Source organism: Mercenaria mercenaria, chromosome 12 (genome assembly GCF_021730395.1).
Source record: "Mercenaria mercenaria strain notata chromosome 12, MADL_Memer_1, whole genome shotgun sequence".
In the NCBI taxonomy this organism is placed as follows: Eukaryota; Metazoa; Mollusca; class Bivalvia; order Venerida; family Veneridae; genus Mercenaria; species Mercenaria mercenaria.
Genome location: NC_069372.1, coordinates 18,878,777 through 18,901,467, shown reverse-complemented (window position 1 = coordinate 18,901,467; position 22,691 = coordinate 18,878,777). Strand labels below are relative to the sequence as shown.

The following is a 22,691-nucleotide window of genomic DNA, read 5'->3' as shown; positions in this document are numbered from 1 at the left end:
AGTATAGCTGCACTTCCGGTTGCCAAGCAAGTAGCTGATCACTATGGGGCAATTACTTTGAAGCTGACGCTACACATGTTTCCCCTATGATAACCTCATCAGGCGTATCTTGCAGCTAAAGTGTGTCTTCTTTAAATCATTTGCGAGGGTTGTTTGAACAGGTCGAGGAATTGATGAAATAATGGGCGAATCTATTTGTGTATTTGATACATTAAAGTCCCGTATGCTCTTAGAACTACCATTAAGATAGTGTTGGTCTACTAATATCATTAGTATCCTTAGTGATGGACCATCGAGCGCTCTGTTCACATCGAAAATGAGTAAATGTGAATGATTTTCAGTCTCTTTCCACTTCTAATCAGGTATGTCCATCGGTAATATCCATAAATTTTGTTGTAGATAATATGAAGAAACTGTTTTGTAAAAGTCAATTTGAGTAAATCTGTCCTTACCTATAGATGAAAGCTGGTCCTATTAACAGACTCATTTTCATGTATAATTGATATTTTTAGCCTTGCAAAATTTAGGTATTAACAGTATGTCAGGCTAATTCTTGAGTGCATAAAAGTGAGCATCAAAGATGCATGAGAAACATAATATTTTAGATACTGTCATATTGCTGTTGATCGTACTATATGAATAATTCAAAAACTCGCACATTTTTGAACTTATAATCAAATTTCTTTCTAAATTATGCTACGAAGTCGGAAGATATGATAACATATGTGTAGTGCTTCCGCTTGGCTGACGTTTTCTGAAAAAATATTTTGAAGTGAATCTTTGACCAAAAAAAAAAAACATTTAAAAGTTAAACTTTATTCTAGGTGTCTTCCAAAGTGACAGCTGTAGCAGAAACATTTGAAACAATAAAAGGTAACGCAGGTATCTCAATGCCGCAAACTTGAAACAGTTAGAGTTCAGAGAAAATGGTGAACGAACACCAGGAGTGTCCCTTCGAATATCATATTAGACATTAGCGGATTCCTAAGTAGAAACATCGACATACATAGCTTCCTAACATTTAAAATATCTACGTTTTGAGTGGCGTTTAAAGTCATTCCAAGTTAGCCAATAACCCAACATCCTCGACACAATTGAAAAGGCATCTAAAGTTTACAATTGATCCGTCTGATGAAACGGGCTGCCAGGCGGTACGGTGGACCATATCCCTCTGTCTCCGGCGGAGAATAGTCATCTACATCTGCTGCCCAACAATCTGCTAGGAGTTAGTTGACTGGAGCAGACGGCTAAATGATTAGCAAGGTCAATAGGCTTAAGCGAACTACAATTTACTAAGACCTAAAACAAAGATATAGGATTAGTGGGCTTCTGTCACTGAAGTTTAAGTTACTCAGTGAATAGCGTCAAACTGGGGCGTACTTGGGGAAACCATTTCAATAACATATGGTTCTTAGGAAGAATCAATTGGAGTGGTACATAACTTCACTTTTATAGAGTCAAGTAAGTGATCAAACCAGTATGTGAGAATAGGTAGAATGGCAGGTACCGTACAGTGATTCATTTGGCAAGTTTGCATCCAGTTAATGATTCAAGACCAAAGTATTAATAATACATTTCATAAAGAATATAAATATGGTACATTTATTGTTTACTTTGTTAAAAAATATAGTTTCTGGAAAATGATTCGGCCAGCACGGGAATGGATAATCAATTTAGTGAAGGTAATAGTTACTCCCCTTTTATGTAAAATATCACCTTTGACAACGTTAGTGGGACAGTGACCCAGAACTAGATTACCGTTATCATGGAATCTTATATGATTTACCTTTAGTAATTAGAGCTAGAATCAATGGTGAGAATTTTCACTTGCATTCTGTAGGAATATAGCTACATTAAACAAGAACCGTACTTAGCTTGATGCCAATGATGGAATGATAACGGTTAGATAATTTTTTTTTAGCGTCGCTTTGTGAAACAATGAACATAAGCTCTGTAAAGCTTTTGAGCGACCCTATTTTAAGAACAGTTAAAACCAAATTATACCTTACCCCCAGCAATTTGCTGGTACCCATTTACAGCTGGGTCGACTGAGGCAAACATGATAAAGTGCCTTGCCCAAGGACACACCGCAATGGGAGTAGCCAGGAATCGAACCAGGTCAGACTCGACTAAGAGTTTGCTCTTTTGGACCGGGCTGGTATGACTGACTTATAACAATGTATGTGTGGGCCCAATGAACCATTAATCATGACACGCACAGGTTTTTTCTATGTATACATGTGTTGTTTTAGTCCTAAATATAAGACCTGACATAACTTGTATCATGCTATTTATTCATTTTTTAATTGATATTTTACATTTTTACTTTCCATGTTTATTTCGAAAAAAGCCTTGATAGTAAGAACTGAAAAATGTCACAAAAAATGAATGTTGAATGTAGAATAACTTTTTTCACAGTTAAATATTTGAACTAATGTGTTGTTAGGCCTAAAAAAAATTCTTTGTTTCCGGTAACATGCTTAAAAAAATTAGGATAGGTAGGCCGGAACTTTTTTTTTTTTTTTTTTTTGAATTTTTTTTCTATAAAGGGAGACTTTTCGGAAATTATTTTTGTGTCAAAAAATGAATACAAATAGTGGAGTTATGCCTTTAGAGCATCAGTAAGTTAATTTCTAACATCACTGGCCATGTTTAAAGCATGAAAAATGCAGTTTTGCAACTTTTTGTCAAAAAGTTGAAAAAATTATTCTCCAAGGCCATAAAAACATTTAGGGGGCCTCCGTGGTCGAGTGGTTAGAGTCGTTGACTTCAAACCATTTGCCCCTCATCGATGTGGGTTCGAAACCTCATAAAATTTGGGGCGTAGAATTCTTCACGTGAGGAAGCCATCCAGCTGGCTTACGGAAGGTCGGTGGTTCTACCCAGGTGCCCGCTCGTGATGAAATATGCACGGAGGGGCACCTGGGGTCTTCCTCCACCATTAAAGCTGGAAAGTTGCCATATGACCTAAAATTGTGTCGGTGTGACAATAAACCCAACAAAATAAAATAAATAACATAAAAACATTTAGGGTCGGGCCAAAAATTTAGGGTAGGTCAGGATACCGGAAACAAACAATTTTTTTTTAACGCCTTATGAGTTACTTGTACCGTCTTAGTGCAAATAAACCAGCCTTCTTTTCTTGTTCCAAATAACTTCATGCCTCAAAATGAGTATTCTTGAAGTGCCTAGCGCAAAAGAGCCTTATCTCACAGGATTAAAATCGAAAATTTGTGATTCTTATATAGTTGATAAATGGCTTTCAGAAGTTAGCTTTTATGTTTCATTCGCTATATAATTATCTCGATACTTAATGCTTGTATACAAATAAAGGTTTGCAGTTTTGAAACAATAAAATGCTTACTGAAGATTTGAAAGTACAAAGGAATACTCTAGCCACAGTAAGGGTTCCAACACACTAGGGCTGGTATCAAGCTCTTTTTTAGCTTATATAATTATACTCTGATTTTTAACATAAATGTTTTTTTTAATTTTCTATGACAGGTCATTGATACATCATTGTATACACCAACTGTTGCATTATATACCCTTTTGTACAATATATTCTAGACCTCTTAAAAGTTGGTCTGATATTGAACCATATGTTTTTATACGCCCGAAGGGACAAATTGTATTATACCCCTGGTGTCCATCTGTCCGTTAGCAATTTTGTGTCCACTCTGTAACTCTTCAACCCCTTGAAAGATTTTGATGAAACTTGACACAAATGTTCACCACATCGAGACGATGGGCAGAGTGCATGTTCTTGATGGCTCGCTTCAAGGTCAAGGTCACACTTAGGGGTCAAAGGTTATATGAGTTTGTTTCATGTCTGCTCTGTAACTCTTCAACTGCTTGAAGGATTTTAAAGAAACTTGGCACAAATGTTCACCACATCGAGACAATGTGCAGAGCGCATGATTCAGATGGCTCACTTCAAGGTCAAGGTCACACTTAGGGGTCAAAGGTCATATGAGTTTGTTTTATATATATATTGCTCTTGTTTTTATTTGGAGGATCAGATCCCTTTTTTGTTCACTTATAATAATCTTTTTATTGAATTACTTCCCTTTTATGTTACTATAAATAGCTTATTTTGTAACTTTTTTTTTTTTTTGCTGTAGGGAAAATCCAAGACCACTTTTCTGTGGTACAACATGGATGGTACCTCCAATTTTTAGGTTTATTTTGACCTATCATTCCTGGTAAGGACTTTTTTTGTGGACTTAGACATGTTTTTTGAAATTCTTCCCTTTATTGTTCCTGTCCTTTGGGCTTCAACAGTCAAGTACTCCCATCCTCCTCATATATTGCTCCGCTTGGCGGTGCTCTTGTTTATTTCTGTGAAAACTGTAACAAAGATCAATGAGTTGTAGCAGACTGCATAGATGCTGAGATTTTTTATGTGTGAGATTTTTTCAACATTGGTTAAAGATATAATGAGCCGTGCCATGAGAAAACCAACATAGTGGGTATGCGACCAGCATGGATCCAGACCAGCCTGTGCATCCGCGCAGTCTGGTCAGGCTCCATGCTGTTCGCTTTTAAAGCCTATTGGAATTGAAGAAACTATTAGCGAACAGCATGGATTCTGACCAGACTGCGCGGATGCGCAGGCTGGTCTGGATCCATGCTGGTCGCATACCCACTATGTTGGTTTTGTCATGGCACGGCTCATATTTTCCTTGGAACATGAACTCAAGTTATACTACAGGGTTCTACTTATACCATTGTAATGAAATTTCTTTTATCATATCATTTCTTTTCGGAAGTTTGGAGAAAACAGTGAAAAGTCAAGTATTATATTACAGAAATATTAATTTAATTACATCATGTACAAGTGGTATACATTTTTACATTGCAGGTGTGCCAGCTAGCAAGTGTTAAAATCAATGGATGGAAATGATTGCATTTGGTTATGTTATACCAGTACGTTTATCTACTTGCATATTTCATAGGGGATCAAGTGTCTCTGCTGCGATGTCTATGGGACGGTTTAAAGACAAGGAACAGGCTAGTTTGTATGCCCAGTATAGACCGACATACCCAGCCACAGTTTACACAACAGTTGTTGAATATTTGAATAGTGGTAGAAATTCCTGTAGTAGTTTAGAGCTTGCTGTTGATGTTGGGTGTGGTAGTGGACAAAGCACCACCCCATTATGAAAATACTTTAAGCATGTGATTGGATATGATGTCAGTGAGCAACAGATTGCACACGCCCCAAAAGATATTGAAAACTTGAAATTTAAAGTTGGTCCAGGTGAGGATTTGGGTTTTCTTGAAGACTGTTCCACAGACTTAATTACATGTGCTCAAGCTGTACATTGGCTAGATAGAGATATGTTCTACAAGGAAGTGAGAAGAGTTTTAAGTCCTGGTGGTGTTTGTGCTGCCTATGGATATGGTATCAGTGTTTTAGATCATCCTGAGGCTCAAAAGACCAATGTTCAGGTATATTTATATAGAAAAATGTAAAAATAATTTAAATACAGTCTTTACAAGTCTCAAAGAGGAAATAGCTTCCCACAATTGTACAGATTTTTTTCCAATCAGTAAACTATGCTCTTTACAGCAACAGTATATATAGAAATGTAAGAATAATTTGAATACAGTATAAGTCTCAAAGAGGAAATAGCTTCCCACAATTGTACAGATTTTTTTTCCAATCAGTAAACTATGCTCTCTACAGCAACAGTATATATAGAAATGTAAGAATAATTTGAATACAGTATAAGTCTCAAAGAGGAAATAGCTTCCCACAATTGTACAGATTTTTTTCCAGTCAGTAATCTAAGCTCTCTACAGCAAAATCATCTGTTGTGATCAAGCTTGCAAGCAGTACTACCCTCCACCACAGTGGTTTTTTGAACTTGCAACCATACTGTAAAAGCAGAAATTTTCGCGATTGTTTAAATTTCGCTTTATTCGCGGGGCCCTACATATCGCGGAAATTAATCCCTGCATAAATATTCACCATATTAAGTATTATTCAGATTCAAGTAAGATACCATTTTTACAAAGTCGCGAACATTACACTTCGCGAACATACTCAGAATTTCAAATTCGCGAAATTTTGACCCAGCGAAAATATATGCTTTTACAGTAGTTGAATAAATGATAGATGATACTGCTATGAGCAAATGGTGCAGCTGTAAACAAAATTAAATACAAATATTTCTACATGCCATATCTGAAAAGTAACTCATTCTGCCAAAGTCACACCTGCTTGAGGATATTTTTTTATGGTTAATACCTATTAAATTTGATATTTAAATTTCCTGTTTATTTTTCAGTTTTACAATGATTATGTGTATCCATATTTGCATGAGAACAGCAAGCTGTGTTACGACCACTACAAGTATATTGAACGTCCATTTGAAAACTCTGAGCTGTAAGTTAATCTTAAATTGTTGTGTTGATAGTACTTGTAGCAGTGTCTATTGTGTCTGTCTTTTGTAAAATCCTCTAATTGCCTTTGGTCTGTAGAAACCCCTAGTGTGTGAAGGTCAAAGGTCAAGGCCACAGTGACACAGAGACCTTGTTTTGTAAATATAGCTTGAGGACGCTTGGATGTATGGTCATCAAACTCTATTGCTTGATTGTAGATTAAATCAAAAGTCAAGGTCACTGCATACTGTACATAGATTTATCCTGATAAAAGTTCTTAGTTGAAGGACTGATTATGACCTCAATAAACTACAGTTTAGAGAACATGTTGCAGTTCACAAACATACATGTAGCTGGGTAGGTTAGTGGCATCATGATTGTACTTAAAATTTCTACTTTTTCTGTATGTCCATCATTCTGTTCATTCAAATTTGTGTTGTGCATATCCAAAAAATGTTTTACATAGAGTTGAAAAACATCATTAGATTTTTATTCATTCTGGCAAGTTGTGTACCTGTTTAGGATATGACTAGGTAAGACCAGAGTTAAGGCCCTTGATAATCAAAAAAATGCATAAAGTGCCTAAAAGTTTGTCTCACACATCTTAAAAGTATTTGACTTGGAGTCATGCAACCATATAGGAATATTATTCAATATGTGAAGTTGTGCGCCTGGGGAGTTTTGTTTGGGATTTCACTTGCCAAGACCAGAGTTAAGGCCCCTGACTTTGTCAAAAATATGCAAAAAGGGCCTAAAAGTTTGTCACACCTCAAAAAGTATTTTGACCTGGAGTCAAGAAACTGTATAGAATGTTGTATAGACTGTTGTTCAGCATGTGAAGCTGTGTATCTGGGGTTTTATTTGGGATTTACCCTCTCCACCATTCCCCACCCTTCAAAAAATGTTTTTACTCTTTAAGTTTCTTTTATCTTGTGTTTCTTAGACTTAATGGTATTTTATAATATCCATACCTCCCTAACCCTGATGACTTACACCACACAACCCAAGGTTATATGAGAGGTTACTCAGAGTTGCAGTCAACATGTAACATATGACAGTACAGTGACAGTAAGTGGGGGTAAGCACCAGTGTCGGGGTCACTGTCCTGTGGACACGCATTCTTGTTTCTAAATAAATTCTTACTCAAGTTGATCATCTATTTCTGCTTCCAAACACAAAAATAAAAGCTCTTAAACACTTATATTGCAGAATAGAGAACGATGAAATTAGTATTAAGAGAGAAATGCCAATAGAAGCATATATCGGGTTCCTAGCCAGCGCATCCAGCTGGAGAAAATACCTCCAATCTAATCCTTCATCCGACATTCTGGACAAACTCAAGGACAAGTAAGTGTTCATAAAATTACTAGTACTGTTTACCTCAGGGCAAAACTATTTATTTTTACATTTGTCTCTTTATATATTTATTTATTTACATATTTTTTATTTATATATTTTTTTAATTTATATACAGTTGGTATCTCAAACTCTCTCATCTCAAAATTCCTACAATTTCGAATACATTTTCAAGTCCTGTCCCAAAAACAGGTATATCATTTTAAGTCAAATTTATCTTTAAGTAAAACGCCCGATCCCTCCAAATACGAGATACTGAGTTTAAACTGTATTTATTCATTTAATTACATAAGTATTTGTTTAGGCACCTATGCTGTTTGAAATCGTATGTTAGAAAGATTGTATTCTTTTATATATAAATATCTGAACTTTTATTGTCAGATTTTGAATCTAAGTTGAAAAAAATAACTGGCAATATTTATAAAATTACAGTAATAAAGTCTTTTAAAAATAGGATGATTTTCCTGTCTGAATAAAAATACAAAATACTCTAAAAGCATGGATCTCAATTCCTAAAATACAATTTATGTGTTGATGTTCTCATTGAGCAGCTACTTTACCTATAGGATAGAGGCTTTGAAATGAAACCTACAACAAGTGGAGGGAGAGGAGCAACCGTTCATGAAGGTTTCCCTTCATAGCCTCTGTCTGGATTTAATAGTGTGTTTCCTAGTTTTTCTAGGCAGCACTGAAAGGACAGTCCCCTAATAACAGTCCTCATGGGGGAAGAGGCTGATATAAACATTTTGTATAGATATTTGAATATTCTGAGAATGTCTGACATGTTAGGTTGAAAAGGTAGGATAAACTCTGAAAAAAGTGTAGTTTCGTGTCAGTTAACTGTTTTGTAAAAAGGTTCTAGCCTTATCATATAGAACAATAAATAAATATCTTTTATAATTCAGGTACCAGGAAATCTATGGAGGAGGTTGTATTGGTGTCACGTGGCCAGTTTTTATATTGATCGGCAGGAAACCAGCATAGTTTATATTACCTCATGTATTACAGATATTTACGTATTCAGTATTTAAAGACCCATCTCAGGATAACTTATTTTTTGTGTGGTTGTGGTAAATATATACGATTTGCAGCAAAAAAAGAAATACAGCTACAAATTCACAGTGGCATTTTTTATACCAAAGTAAAAGTGTTTACCATCGAATTAAAGTAGCAGTAAGCAAGTGGTTGCTGTATTTAAGTGTGCAGTTTAGATGACATTTTGTGTCTACCGTGCAAGGTAATAGTTAGGCTGTGTTTTTTAACTTTGTTTCTATGTTATCAGAATGATTTTCATCTTCAGGCGGGGAGAAAAGTAGGTCACTAGGTGGTAATGGAGTTTTAAAGTCTTAAGAATTTTTACACTTATTTTATTATTTTTTCTGTGATCTGTTTGCCTTTAATCTTGATGTATTTTTTTTTTTTTTTACTGAAAACGAGACAATTTGTCTATATTAATGGTTCATCCATGGTGTAGAGCACAGGTTTTTGAAACAGTTTTTGATGTTCTATATGGGCTGTATACTATACCAAGTGCTATAATAAACTAGAGCTGTCCGTAAGACAGCACGCTCGACTTTTCTCAGTGCTTGACTATGAAGTAGAGTTTTGCCAGTAAAAGGGGCAATCAAATATGTAATCAGAACTTATCCAAAAAATTCTAAGTTAAAAAGGGGCATAACTCTGTCAAAATTAAAATCAGAGTTATGAGGGTTATTTTTCCTGGTGTGGGCCTAGACTTTGATAGCAAATAACTATTTTAGGTCTAGTCAAAACCTTTGATAGTAACAGAGATATTTGACTTTATTATTAACTTTAACCAAAAAATTCCAAGTAAATATATCAGTTATAGTCCATAAGCATTTCAAATTTTGGCCAAAATTTTGAAATGCTTATGGACTTAAAATGTTATTATGATTTGTCATATTTTTTGCAGTACCTTATTGTCCGGTCAATTTCTGCTCTTTTAGACTTGTTCTCTGGAAGACAGCACATTTTAGCCTTGTAAGAAAACTTGAGAATACAGTTCTGTAAAAAAGTTCATAATGTCAGAATACTATTTAAGTTACAATTTGTACATGTATTTCAGTTTGTGATCTCGGCTGCATTTTAAAAACATGGCATAGATTTATATGATCTTGTGTACTGCTTGAACAGCAGTAATTATCGAGTATAACTCTTTCATCACATTGTAAACAGTATTAATGTTTCTCAGGCAGGGAACTTTTATAATAAATAAACTGAAATGTATGATCGTTTGTTAATCTTGTTGCATTTTATTTTCAAGGATAGACAAGTGATATTTGACAATTAAAACTGTGTCAGATAAAGAACTCACACACTGGTGAAGGTTTCATTATTTAATTTAAAATCGAAAGTCATGCATCATGTGATTTAAGAAATAATAAGTTCCCAAGAGTGGTTTATCGTAGAATATCCCATGTTTTGAGTTCTTATGCGCAAGAATATATCCCGAAGGCCGTAGGCCTGAGTGATATATCATTTCGCATAAGAACGAAAAACTAGGGTTATTCTACAATAAATCACAATATTAGGAACTTGTTATTTTGATTCTAACACGACATACTAGTATCAACAGTGTTAGAAAAAATAGGAACTACTTTTTACGACCGAGCTACGCACTTGGATCGGATGACGTCATTGCACGCAAGTGCTTTATTGCAGAATAACCCGAGATAGATTTTGCTCTACATGAATGTAGGTTATTCGCTGGTCGTGTTAGAATCCTTATTTAATGTTTGAATGTGATGAGATAAATGCTAGCATCAAGCAGAAATTACACTTAAAACTGTATTCAAACACTATTTAACTTTTAGCCTACTAGCGGCAAGTGATTCTGTCTTTGCAACCAGTGCAGACCAAGATCAGCCTATCTACTTTAGTTTAGTTTATAATAATTTGTTTTAGCTCGATTGTGGTGAAAGCTTCAAGCTTATTGGAACCACTCTCGAGTCCGCTTCCTGGAAAAACCAGTACTGGTGCCATATGAGAAGTCATGGTCATGACCCCAGTGGGGCTCGAACCCACGACCCATGGATTGAGCAGCCGGCACTTTATCCAGTAGACCATTGCTCCCCTTTTAACTTTTAACATTTACAACGCCTTGTCCCCATAGTATTTAATAATTGAGCCACGCCATGAGAAAACCAACATAGTGGGTTTGCGACCAGCATGGATCCAGACCAGCCTGAGCATCCGCACAGTCTGGTCAGGATCCATGCTGTTCGCACTGTTAGCGAACAGCATGGATCCTGACCAGACTGTGCGGATGCTCAGGCTGGTCTGGATCCATGCTGGTCGCAAACCCACTATGTTGGTTTTCTCATGGCGTGGCTCAATTATGTTTCATAACCGTTGTCTCCTCCTAACATTCTGTTAACTATTCTGGCCTGTACAAGGCTGGCGTCTGTGGATTTAGGCCTCAACAAATTTGGTTTCAATAAAGCATAGTCACATTATTTACCACAAGATTACAATCATTAACCCTTATCATGCTAAATTTCTATAATGGACCACTCCATCATCCAATTTGGGCAGTACCATTTATTGTTTATAGGGGTGTTTACTGACAATATACTAACCGAATAGCGAACAGTGCAGACCATGATCAGACTGCATGGATGTGCAGGCTGGTCTTGGTCTGCACTGGTCGCAAAGGCAGAATCACTTGCTGCCAGCAGGCTTAAGGTTAGAATACTACTTTAATAGTTCAATCTTGAAATCTCGGCATCAGATTGATACCTAGTTCAAAACTGACCAACAGCAAAAATGAACTAGAGATTGTTTTTCACAAAAAACTTACGTCTCCCACCACTTACCAGGCAGAAATTGTAAAAAAAAAAATGTCACTGAGAAGATGCCCATAATATGCATATAATATGCACAGTAAGACTTGTCAATAATTATTCCTGTAAGGTTTGATGGAAATACACCATTTTATTCAAGAGAAGTGGCTAAAACTTAAAATTAGACAAATCAAGGGCCATAACTCTGATGAAAATCCAAAAAGGAATATGTCCATGATATGCACAACTAGGCTTGGCAATTATTTTTTAGCTCACCTGAGCAATGCTCAGGTGAGTTTTTCTGATCGCTCGATGTCCGGCGTCCGTCGTCTGTCGTCTGTCAACATTTAGCTTGTGTATGCGATAGAGGCTGTATTTTTCAATTAATCTTCATGAATATTGGTCAGAATGATAACCTTGATGAAATCTAGGCCGAGTTCGAAAATGGGTCATCTCGGGTCAAAAACTAGGTCACTAGGTCAAATCAAAGAAAAACCTTGTGTATGCGATAGAGGCTGTATTTTTCAATTAATCTTCATGAATATTGGTCAGAATGATAACCTTAATGAAATCTAGGCCAAGTTTGAAAATGGGTCATCTCAGGTCAAAAACTAGGTCACTAGGTCAAATCAAAGAAAAACCTTGTGTATGCAATAGAGGCTGTATTTTTCAATTGATCTTCATGAATATTGGTCAGAATGATTGCCTTGATAAAATCTAGGCCAAGTTCGAAAATGGGTCATCTCGGGTCAAAAACTAGGTCACTAGGTCAAATCAAAGAAAAACCTTGTGTATGCGATAGAGGCTGTATTTTTCAATTATTCTTCATGACTATTGGTCAGAGTGATAACCTTGATAAAATCTAGGCCGAGTTCGAAAATGGGTCATCTGGGGTCAAAAACTAGGTCACTAGGTCAAATCAAAGAAAAACCTTGTGTATGCGATAGAGGCTGTATTTTTCAATTGATCTTCATGAATATTGGTCAGAATGATTGCCTTGATGAAATCTAGGCCGAGTTCGAAAATGGGTCATCTCGGGTCAAAAACTAGGTCACTAGGTCAAATCAAAGAAAAACCTTGTGTATGCGATAGAGACAGTATTTTTCAATTGATCTTCATGAATTTTGGTCAGAATGATAACCTTGATGAAATCTAGGCCGAGTTCGAGAATGGGTCATCTGGGGTCAAAAACTAGGTCACTAGATCAAATCAAAGAAAAACCTTGTGTATGCAATAGAGGCTGTATTTTTCAACTGATCTTCATGAAATTTAGCCAGAATGATAACCTTGATAAAATCTAGGCCAAGTTTGAAAATGGGTCATCTGGAATCAAAAACTAGGTCACTAGGTCAAATCGAAGAAAAACATTGTGTAGGCAATAGAGGATATATTTTTCAATTGATCTTCATGAAATTTGGTCAGAGTGATTGCCTTGATGAAATCTAGGTCAAGTTCGAATATAGGTTATCTGAGGTCAAAAACTAGGTCACTAGGGCAAATTATAGAAAAATCTTGTTTATGCGATAGAGACTGTTTTTTCAATTGATTTTTATGAAATTTGGTCAGGATGATTGCCTTAATGAAATCTAGGTCGAATTTGAATATGGGTCATCTGAGGTCAAAAACTAGGTCACTTGGTCAAATCAAAGAAAAAACTTGTGTATGTGATAGAGGCTGTATTTTTCAATTGATCTTCATGAATTTTGGTCAGAATGATTGCCTTGATAAAATCTAGGTCGAGTTTGAACATGGGTCATCTAGGGTCAAAAACTAGGTCATATCTAAGAAAATGCTTGTTTTATCGCAAGAGACCAATTTTTTGGTCCAATCTTAATGAAAATTGGTCAGAATATTTGTTTCCATGAAATCACTAGGTCAAACATGTTTTACACTGTTATGGTGTGTTTCTTAGGTGAGCGACCTAGGGCCATCTTGGCCCTCTTGTTTGTTAAGTTTGGTGTAATTCCTCTAGCCCGCTTAGCTCAGTAGGGAGAGCGTTGGTCTACGGATTGCGGGGTCGCGAGTTCAATCCCCGGTTGGGGCGTATGTTCTCCGTGACGATTTGATAGAAGACATTGTATCTGAAATCATTCGTCCTCCACCTCTGATAATTCATGTGGGGAAGTTGGCAGTTACTTGCGGAGAACAGGTTTGTACTGGTACAGAATCCAGGAACACTGGTTAGGTTAACTGCCCGCCGTTACATGACTGAAATACTGTTGAAATACGGTGTTAAACCCAAAACAAACAAACAAACAAATCCTCCTGGTGGTATTGGAGAAGTTGCAAGGTAAATTCAAGGGCCGTAACTTCACTGAAAATCGCTGATCCGGAACATGTTGACAATATGCACGAGGCTTGACACTGATCACTCCAATATGGTTTGGTGGAAATCCGCCCTATAATATCACGGGGGAGGAACTGTTACACGAGACTCGGTTGTGGAGGATATCATGTTACAGATTTAGGATGCTACTGTTACAGTATTCCTGGATAACGTTACAACATTCGGAGGATAATAATCGCTGCTGGTGTTTTGTTTGCCAAAGAAATAGTAAAGATGTACCTCTTTTTTGCAAAAGTAAAAACTGTTTTTCTAGATCAATGGTATGTGCGTCTGTTGAGACATAGTTTAACACATGAAACACAGTATATTGATGTCTGTCAAACGTTTAATGACAAAATCCGAAATTTTGATAGAAAATTATCTAAAAGAAGTTGATTAAAATATGTTTCAACCATATTTTATGCTCATTTGCATCGATAAAGCCCCTCTTTAGGCATGCAGTTATAATACGAGGAAGAAATATCAATGTGGGTCTAATATTTCATGGTTTTATAGAATGTTACAGTTGTGGGATGCTTCTTCTGGATGTGTTACAGATTTAGGATGATACTTTTTGGAATACATTTTGACAATATACAATACCAGAATAGCAAATAAAATTTAGATATCATGAATTCTGCAGGATTTTTTGTAAGATGTAACAAATATATTATACCAAGTGCATTTTTTTCTAATTTTGAAATTCTGAATCTGATTCAACAGCTATATATAATAAAATGATATATAAACATTTTCAATGGAAAGCTAGTATTCTATATCCATTGTACATGATACTATAATCACCAATTCGCCTTGAATCGTCGTTTGCACTTTACTAAGCCATTCTTTCATAAATAGTACCTGTTTATGCTACATGTATTAAGCTAGCAAACGATGTGTCCTAGCTTCGGAAGAGCTTGGCAATGCGTGTCTTTATCAAGGATTTCAATTACTAATAAGCTTAAAAGAAAATATCCTCTCGTAATCGGTAATGGGGAACTTAAGAAATTAATTGGCATTTCTCACGACAACTCGCACATGTGCAATAAAACTTTATTTCAAATAATAAAAGATTCCTTTTTTTTGTTACACATGTATACGTGTTAACTGTTAGAACAACCATCGAATCATAGTCTGCTTGCAGGCGCATAGCTGCCTACAAGCATGCACAATCAAATAGGCTAATCTGAAGCATTGAACCTGTTTGGTCACAGTTAGGAGCCTATATCATTTAACAGAGTATTTTATACCCAATTCATAGTTAAAATGTATAATGTTTTAGGATTTTCATCTAAAAATATATGCGTCTTTGTCTTTGTGTGACGGTGTCAAGGGCTTTTCAGGACTGTGCGCCATTAGAAGGCATGTCTCAGGACCGTAGGCATTGTGTAAACGCGAGCACGAGCACATTAAATTTGGGTTGTTCAAAAATTAGGAGTTACCTTATAAACATAGTAACTCACTCTCTTTTTAGATTTGAACGAAAGAAATTAATCTATGTGAATATAAATAAATACACACTTAAAACATTTTTCGATTTCGCTCCGCGATATCTTTGGTGATTTATTTAGAGGTTATGAAAAACATTTAACAACCGATGTATTTAGAGATTGTTCAAACGATCGGTCAATTTGCATGGAAAAGGGATGGGAGATTTGCTCTGCATAACTTGTATCATCAACTGTTCATCATATGTGATTCTTGACATATCAAAACCGATATCTTCTCCCGTTAGGTGGACTTTCCTGTGTTTTTAAACGTCGTTACAGCAACGCCACTCTAGTACATGTCTGACTGCCTCAAATGACAAAATAAATGTTGTTTTAGCAGTATTTACATCTAACAACAGAATCCTGAAGAAGGAAACAGTATCATCCTAAATCTGTTACACATTCAGAAGCAGCACCCCACAACTGTAACATATCCTGCTAAACTGCAACATTCTATAAAACCACGAAATATTAGACCAACAGTAATTTTTCTATCTCGTATTATGTCCATGCCTGAAGAGGGTTTTAATCAATGCAAATTTGCATGAAATAGGTTGGAATATCTTTTAATCAATTTCTTCTAGATATTTTTCTATCAAAATTTCGAATTTTGTCATAAAACGCTTGATTGACATCAATATACTGCGTTTCCCAGGTTAAGCCATGTCTCAACAGACGTGCATATCACTGATCTAGAAAAACAATTTTTATTTTTGGAAAAAAGAGATACATCTTTACCACATCTTTGGCAAACAAAATACCGACAGCTATTATTACCCTCCGAATGCTGTAACGTTATCCAGGAATACTGTAACAAAAGCATCCTAAATCTGTAACATGATATCCTCCACAACCGAGTCTCGTGTAACAGTTCCTCCCCTGTGATAATGGAAGTGGCCAAAACATCTTAAAATTTAATGAATCAAAGGCCTCAATCCGCTGAAAAGCATCAAACCTGAAAATGCTGTAGTTGTGCGAAATGAGGTATAGCACTGATCACTCCTGTAATATCTGGTGGAAATCAGCCCAGTAATGTAAGAGAAGTGGCCAAAATGCTATAATTGAACATGTGTGCTATGCTTTACTATAGTCTAAGTATAGTGTCATGCACATGCACAGATTATCTGAGTATTTTCTGTTTAACTAGGCATGTGTATTCCTATGACTGAAAGAATGAGAATACTCGTTTCTGATCAAATTTTTATTTTATTTTTTAGTAATACAATAAAATATCTTTACTTCATTTCAATATTTATCAACAGGCAGTATTAAAGAGTACAGCTGCAAAACTGAGATTCAATTAACCTTTAGCCTGCTGGCAGCAAGTGATTTTGCCTTTGCGACCATGGTCTGCACTGTTTGCTATTCAGTCAGTAAATTTTCAGTGAACACCCCTTTGAATAATAAGTGGTACTGCCCAAATTGAATGATGGACCAGTCCATTTTAGAAATACCAGTAAAGCAGGGTAAAGGTTAAGCCAAAGTCAAAATAAACCTACTGACTTATACAGTATTATAAAACACACTAAGGCTATGTTTTATAAATCCGTATCTTAAGTACTGTATTACTTTTGCATAATTCAAACAATTTATGTATAGTTATACCTGATAAGTCAATGAAAAAAATTAAACCCGTACTGCTGAAAAGAGCCAAAATCTATTATAATTGTACATTTTCAAATAAATATCATTGTTACAACAATAAACAAGAGCTGTCGGAGGACAGCAACGCTGGACTATTCAACAGCCTTGTCGATTGAATGAATAAGAAAGTCGAAAAAGGGGCATAATTAAGTAAACAAAGCAAAATAGGGTTATGGAACCTGCATAGTGCTTATCAGCTCATGACAGTGGACAAGTGTGTGAAGTTTCAATCCATTCCCATAAGTGGGTACATGTACTGAGATATCAGCTTACATATAAGAATTTAACCAAAAACTCCTAAGTTGAAAAAGGGGCATAATTTTGTAAAATGCGAAGTTGAGTTATTGACCCTTTGCACTACATGTCATACCATGACAGTGAACAAGTGTGTTAAGTTTCAACATGGGTGAAAGTTTTCCGGCATATGCCGGAAATTCCGGTTTTATGGAGTCCTCAGGGGTCATTTTTCCAAATTGTGTAAATCCGTTGAGATTTGGGGGGGGGGGGGGGGGGGGGGGTACAGGCCTTTGATAGAATGATCATTTTCCTTTCCGCGATCAATCACGGCTTTGGGATTCCATAATCTAATTTTAGCATTAACAGAGATAACCCATAATATACGTTTTACGGATCGGATTTTTTCGCGGTTGAGCTAACACGAATGAGATCGACTTTTGGCGAAATTATCCAAGTAAGGTAATTTAACCTTGATTTTTCACAGGAATCCCCGTTTGATCGGTGGAAGATCAAATGAGAATTTTGATTGGATTGCTAAATATTACTGTCCAATGAAATGGCGCGTTTCTAAATACATTTGGCTTGCTCTCCAAGATGGACGCACTGATAAAATATTGATAGATAAAGAAATCGCCAAAAATGAAGTTTTTACCCTCTGGGTACAAAACAAAAGATTTAGAGAAACCCGTCAAAAACAAATGGAGATGGGACTGGTTGAACGAGTGTGATGAAAAAGGTGATAAATGGGGAAACTGGCTAAAGAAAACCGATATTCCTGGAGTGGCCTTTTGTGAATGCTGTGCGAAAACGATTAAGTACGGATCGAGTGGAAAGAAAGGTTTAAAAGACCATGCAAAAGATTCGAACCACCTGAAAACTAAAGGACAGTTAAGACAAACCAGGTATTATTATTTATGCATAATCCATAGCTGTCTGGGGGAGGGGGGGGGGTGTGGGTAAGTCAGGGGTTTTGCCCCAATTATCTGATTACGAAAAGTAATACAAGGGAGTTTTCAATCCTCAGACCATTGGGGAAGTAGTATATAATATAAGTGAGTTTGCTGGCCTGATGTGATACTGTGGCACTAAAGAACCAAGAGCGAATCGAATGTAGAACCTATAGCATGACAGGAGGACACTCAACCCTAAAGAGGTAGCCAACAGCAAGGCTGTTAGAAGTGGCAATATCACTACAGCATATTTATTATGGCGCCTTTATTATCATACCTTGGGGTTGTGCAATTGAGTTCCTCTAAGATGTAATGAAAAGTCCTGGGTTCACTGGTGCTGGTTTAAAGACTGTTGAATAATTGTTGGCATAATTGTTTTGGCCCACATTTTCAAATTTTCACAATATATTGTCAGTTATTGATTCCTAGCTGCATATTTTCATAGCCTGATAAATTATGAGGTATGAACTGAAAGTATGCTACATTGATAGATTGATGTTTCTGTTTCCAGGTTCTGCCAGGCTCGTCAAAGGCATCTTCTAAGACAGAGTCCATGCAAGACCGTGTTGCCGCTTTGAGAGCCATAACTTCAGCATTTATTAGTGAACATTGCTTGCCGTTCAGCATTGCAGAAGATCTTCTTAGCCTTGCTAAAAGACTTACTGGTGAAGACAAGCTGGCGTTAGAGAAGGCAACCCTGTCTAAAACAAGTGCTACGTACATAACTACACATGGCATTGCAAAAAGCTTCAAAGAGGATGTAAAATTGAAAATCAAAGGACAAATGGTCTCATTGAATTTAGATGAAGCCACAAATAACAGCAATGATAAGGTGTTGAATGTTCTTATTCAGTATTTTGATCATGAAGAAAATAAGGTAGAGTTAAGGCACCTTGGCACGAGAATACAGAACAAGTCTTCAGCTAAAGACATTCTTGATTCAGTGGAGAGTATCCTCATGGAATATGAAATTCAGTGGAACCAAATTCTAAGTGTCATGATGGACAACTGCAGTACAATGCGCGGTGTAAGAGGTGGTGTGGAAACACTGATCCGCAAGAAGAACCCGTATCTGCTGGACATTAGTGGAGACAGTGTGCACATGATGAACAATGTGGCAAAAACCCTGTTGAGCAATGTAGATGACAGTGTGCAGATGTTCTGTTCTGATTTGTTTTATGACACTGAGGAATCCCCTAAGGTGAAACATCTCTTTCAGGAAGTCCAAGAGCTCCTCAACATCACTGCTACTAAACACCTGATCCGTCCTATTTCTAGTCGATTTCTGCAAATGGAAGATGTGACGACAAGAGTCTTATCCTTGCTGGACTCCCTGACAGTATACTACTACAGTTTCCTTTCAGAGGAGGAGAAAACTAAATACAGGTAATATTTCATTCATGTTCCAATGTAAGTTAAAAGTTCTGGACAACAGCTCCATATAAAGTCAAATGTATCGTTTCTTTGGCATTAATTAAAATGAAGCTAGGGCAGAGACTGTCCAATGCAAGGTGTCTGTACTACAGGTAGATATTTTAGTTGTTTTTTTTTTCAAGCTTTTTTTTATATATAACTTATTATTTTCCCTATGTAAGTACGATGTACATGTTTCACTAACTTAAAAATAAAAGATAAAAAATCTGTAAAAATAATGCTTCATTCAATTTCTGATTTATTTTTTAGTTAAATTCATGGTAAGTTGTAATAGCCACAGATGCATAGATAGTACTTTTAATTTCTTTATGTACTCTTCTGACTTCTGTGCATACATTTATACTACATGCAAAGTCCCAGGTCAAAAGTGGTTCCACAGTAATAGTTTTTCACACATAGCTTTTGACTTACAAAAAAGCCATATTAATTGTAGTATGAAGCTACAGGATACATTAAGGTACAAATAAACTCATTCGCTTCGAGTGAAATGGAACAGTACTTAAGTAATTTTTGTTTTGAGGTTTACCTTAAAGTCAAAGTAAGCTATTACAAATTGTGCCATTGTTGAATTTGTCAAATTATAATGTCTGCTCTAATACAAAGCTTTAAAGTGCACTATATTGTGGAATCACTTCAGACCAAAATCTGTATATCTGGTGCTTGTAATTGTGCTTAATAGATATTGTGCTTGGTGAATGTATAAAATATATACAAGTATAGGCTAATCCTAGTTGTGTAGCTGCTATTAAGATTAATGTGAAATTATTTTAATATTTTTCAGTCACTGCACAATTTTATAATTGTAACTTTCTACCCCACTTTTACTGTCTGGAAATGTACATGCTTTAGAATTTAGAATTAGCTAGTAAATATTATGTTTCTTCAAAAGTCACTTCCAAATTCATTTGTATAAGATTTTAATTTTAATTGTAGTCTTAAAACATTTGTTTATAGCTTATATATTTAATTATGAATGCTCATAACAGTTTTTGATGAATGCTCATAACAGTTTTTGATATTTTTAAAAATGAATATACCATGCTGATTAAATCCATCGTCAGTTTGTTTTCAGGTAATAATGTCAATGTTCAGTCTTTTTCATAAATTGTATAATTTTTCATCATTTCAAGTTGGTCATCAGTCAGATATTCAGTGAGCATCAAGTCTCTGATGAAGCTCAGGCATCAGTAATTCTGCTTCAGATGTCACAGGAAAAACAACAGAAGTCTGTAACAAGCACAGAAAGAAAAGACAGAATCCTGGACTATCTGTTCTCTAGAAGAAATGAAACAGAGACAAAGTTAAATTTGTTCAGAGGTCTGCTGGATACATTCAGTGAATATATCAAGTCGTTTCAGTCAGAGAAACCCCTAATACACACGCTCCACAGCAGGATGGTTGACTTAACTAGAGAGTTCCTTGGTATGTTCATCAAGCCGGAATGCATCCCAGAACGTGTTAGCCAGCTTGTTAAACTTGACGTTGATAGAAGAGACATACAAAAGTCAGATAAGGACTTGGGTGTTGGAAAGTTTGCGTTTGTTAGCATGAACAAAGCACGCCTAGACAAAACATGCCACCACTGGGTCCATGAAGTGTATGGTAACCTCAGAACAGGTTATGTCCAGGTTGCAAAGAAGATGCTTCAGATGCCAATAACAAATACCACACTCAGACTACTCTCAGTTATGGACCCTGACTTTGTTGGCCATCAACAGACAGTAACATCATTACTTAGACTGGCTACCAATGTTCCAGTGTTCACAGAGGACCAGGTGCAGATGGGCAAACTGTCTGAGGAATCTGCCAAATATAATGTGGATGAAGATGTCAAACGCCTGGCTGCTAATTTTGAAGACAAGGAGCCTGCTGACACTGGATTCTGGAGTAAGGTATTTGTCCTTGAAAGTTTCAGCAGACAAAGATATCCAGCACTCAAAACACTTGTGTCGTCATTGCTGACTGTTTTCAGTGGACCACTGGTAGAATCCAGCTTCAACATTATGGACGATATAATAGAGAAAGACCGAGCAAGCTTGACTGTAGAAAATTAGGAAGCGGTGGCAATAGTATAAACAACTTTAAGGAAGAAAAATGTAAAAAGTACAAACATGAAGGTAGATCCAAGTATGAAATGGTCTTGTGTCAATGCATATAGCACGTACAAACTTTATTTGAAGAAGAAGAAAGAACAGAAGCAGCAACAAATGCAAGACAAGTTGAATGCCTCTTTGCAACTTTTGAAAGCAGAATTAGCCAAAAAAGTAGCAAAACTTGTAAAGTTGAAACAAAGACTTAGTAAGACAACTCAAAGGAAAAGACCTTATGAACTTGGTGAGAGTGGTACAAAAAAAAAGTGGAAGAGGATAAAAATGAGATGAAAAGTGGTCCAAAGGAAAAGAGGATTAAAAAAAACAGTCATTTCTCAAAGCTAGACTAAGTTTAAAATACCATTGACATTATTTTACAATTGTATTATTTTGAAGTGCTTATTTTTGAAAGAAAGAAAAAACAAGACATAAATTAATAAAATGTTAATTGTACTTGACCTCTTCACTGCTTTTGTCTACCTAGAATTCATCATTGATAGTCAGTTACTGTAGTGTATGTCCCACAAGAGAAGATACTTCTGTGATTTGAAAATAAGGTTGATGTGTCTGGAAAATGCATTCTTGAGGCCAGGTATTTTACATATTTCTAGGAGCTTCCGGGGGACTCCGGCCCCCTTGGACCCCTGGCCTGGGCTTTGCCCTGGACCCATCGGGGGCCCTGATGGCCCCAAATAAAAAAAAGTTCAGGTTTTTTAAAAACAAGAGCTGTCCATAAGACAGCCAAGCTCGACTATTCGAAATATTGTCACAGAAGCTGGAAATTATTACCCAAAATGTTAAATATCAAAAGAGTTTTAAGTTCAAAAGGGGACATATCAGAGTTATGGGACTTGATGCTATCAACTAGTTTTATAACCCCGAAGAAACATGTTAAGTTTCAATTCAATATCTGCATTAGTTTTGGGGATAGTAACTTGCATGTAAAACTTTAACCAGAATTTTCTAAGTCC

General features: G+C 36.2%; 1 pseudogene; it reads left to right on the top strand.

The window, feature by feature from the left end:
* The first annotated feature begins 1,704 nt into the window (after positions 1–1,704).
* LOC123534568 (putative methyltransferase DDB_G0268948) lies at positions 1,705–10,013 on the top strand (annotated as a pseudogene).
* Positions 10,014–22,691: the final 12,678 nt, after the last annotated feature.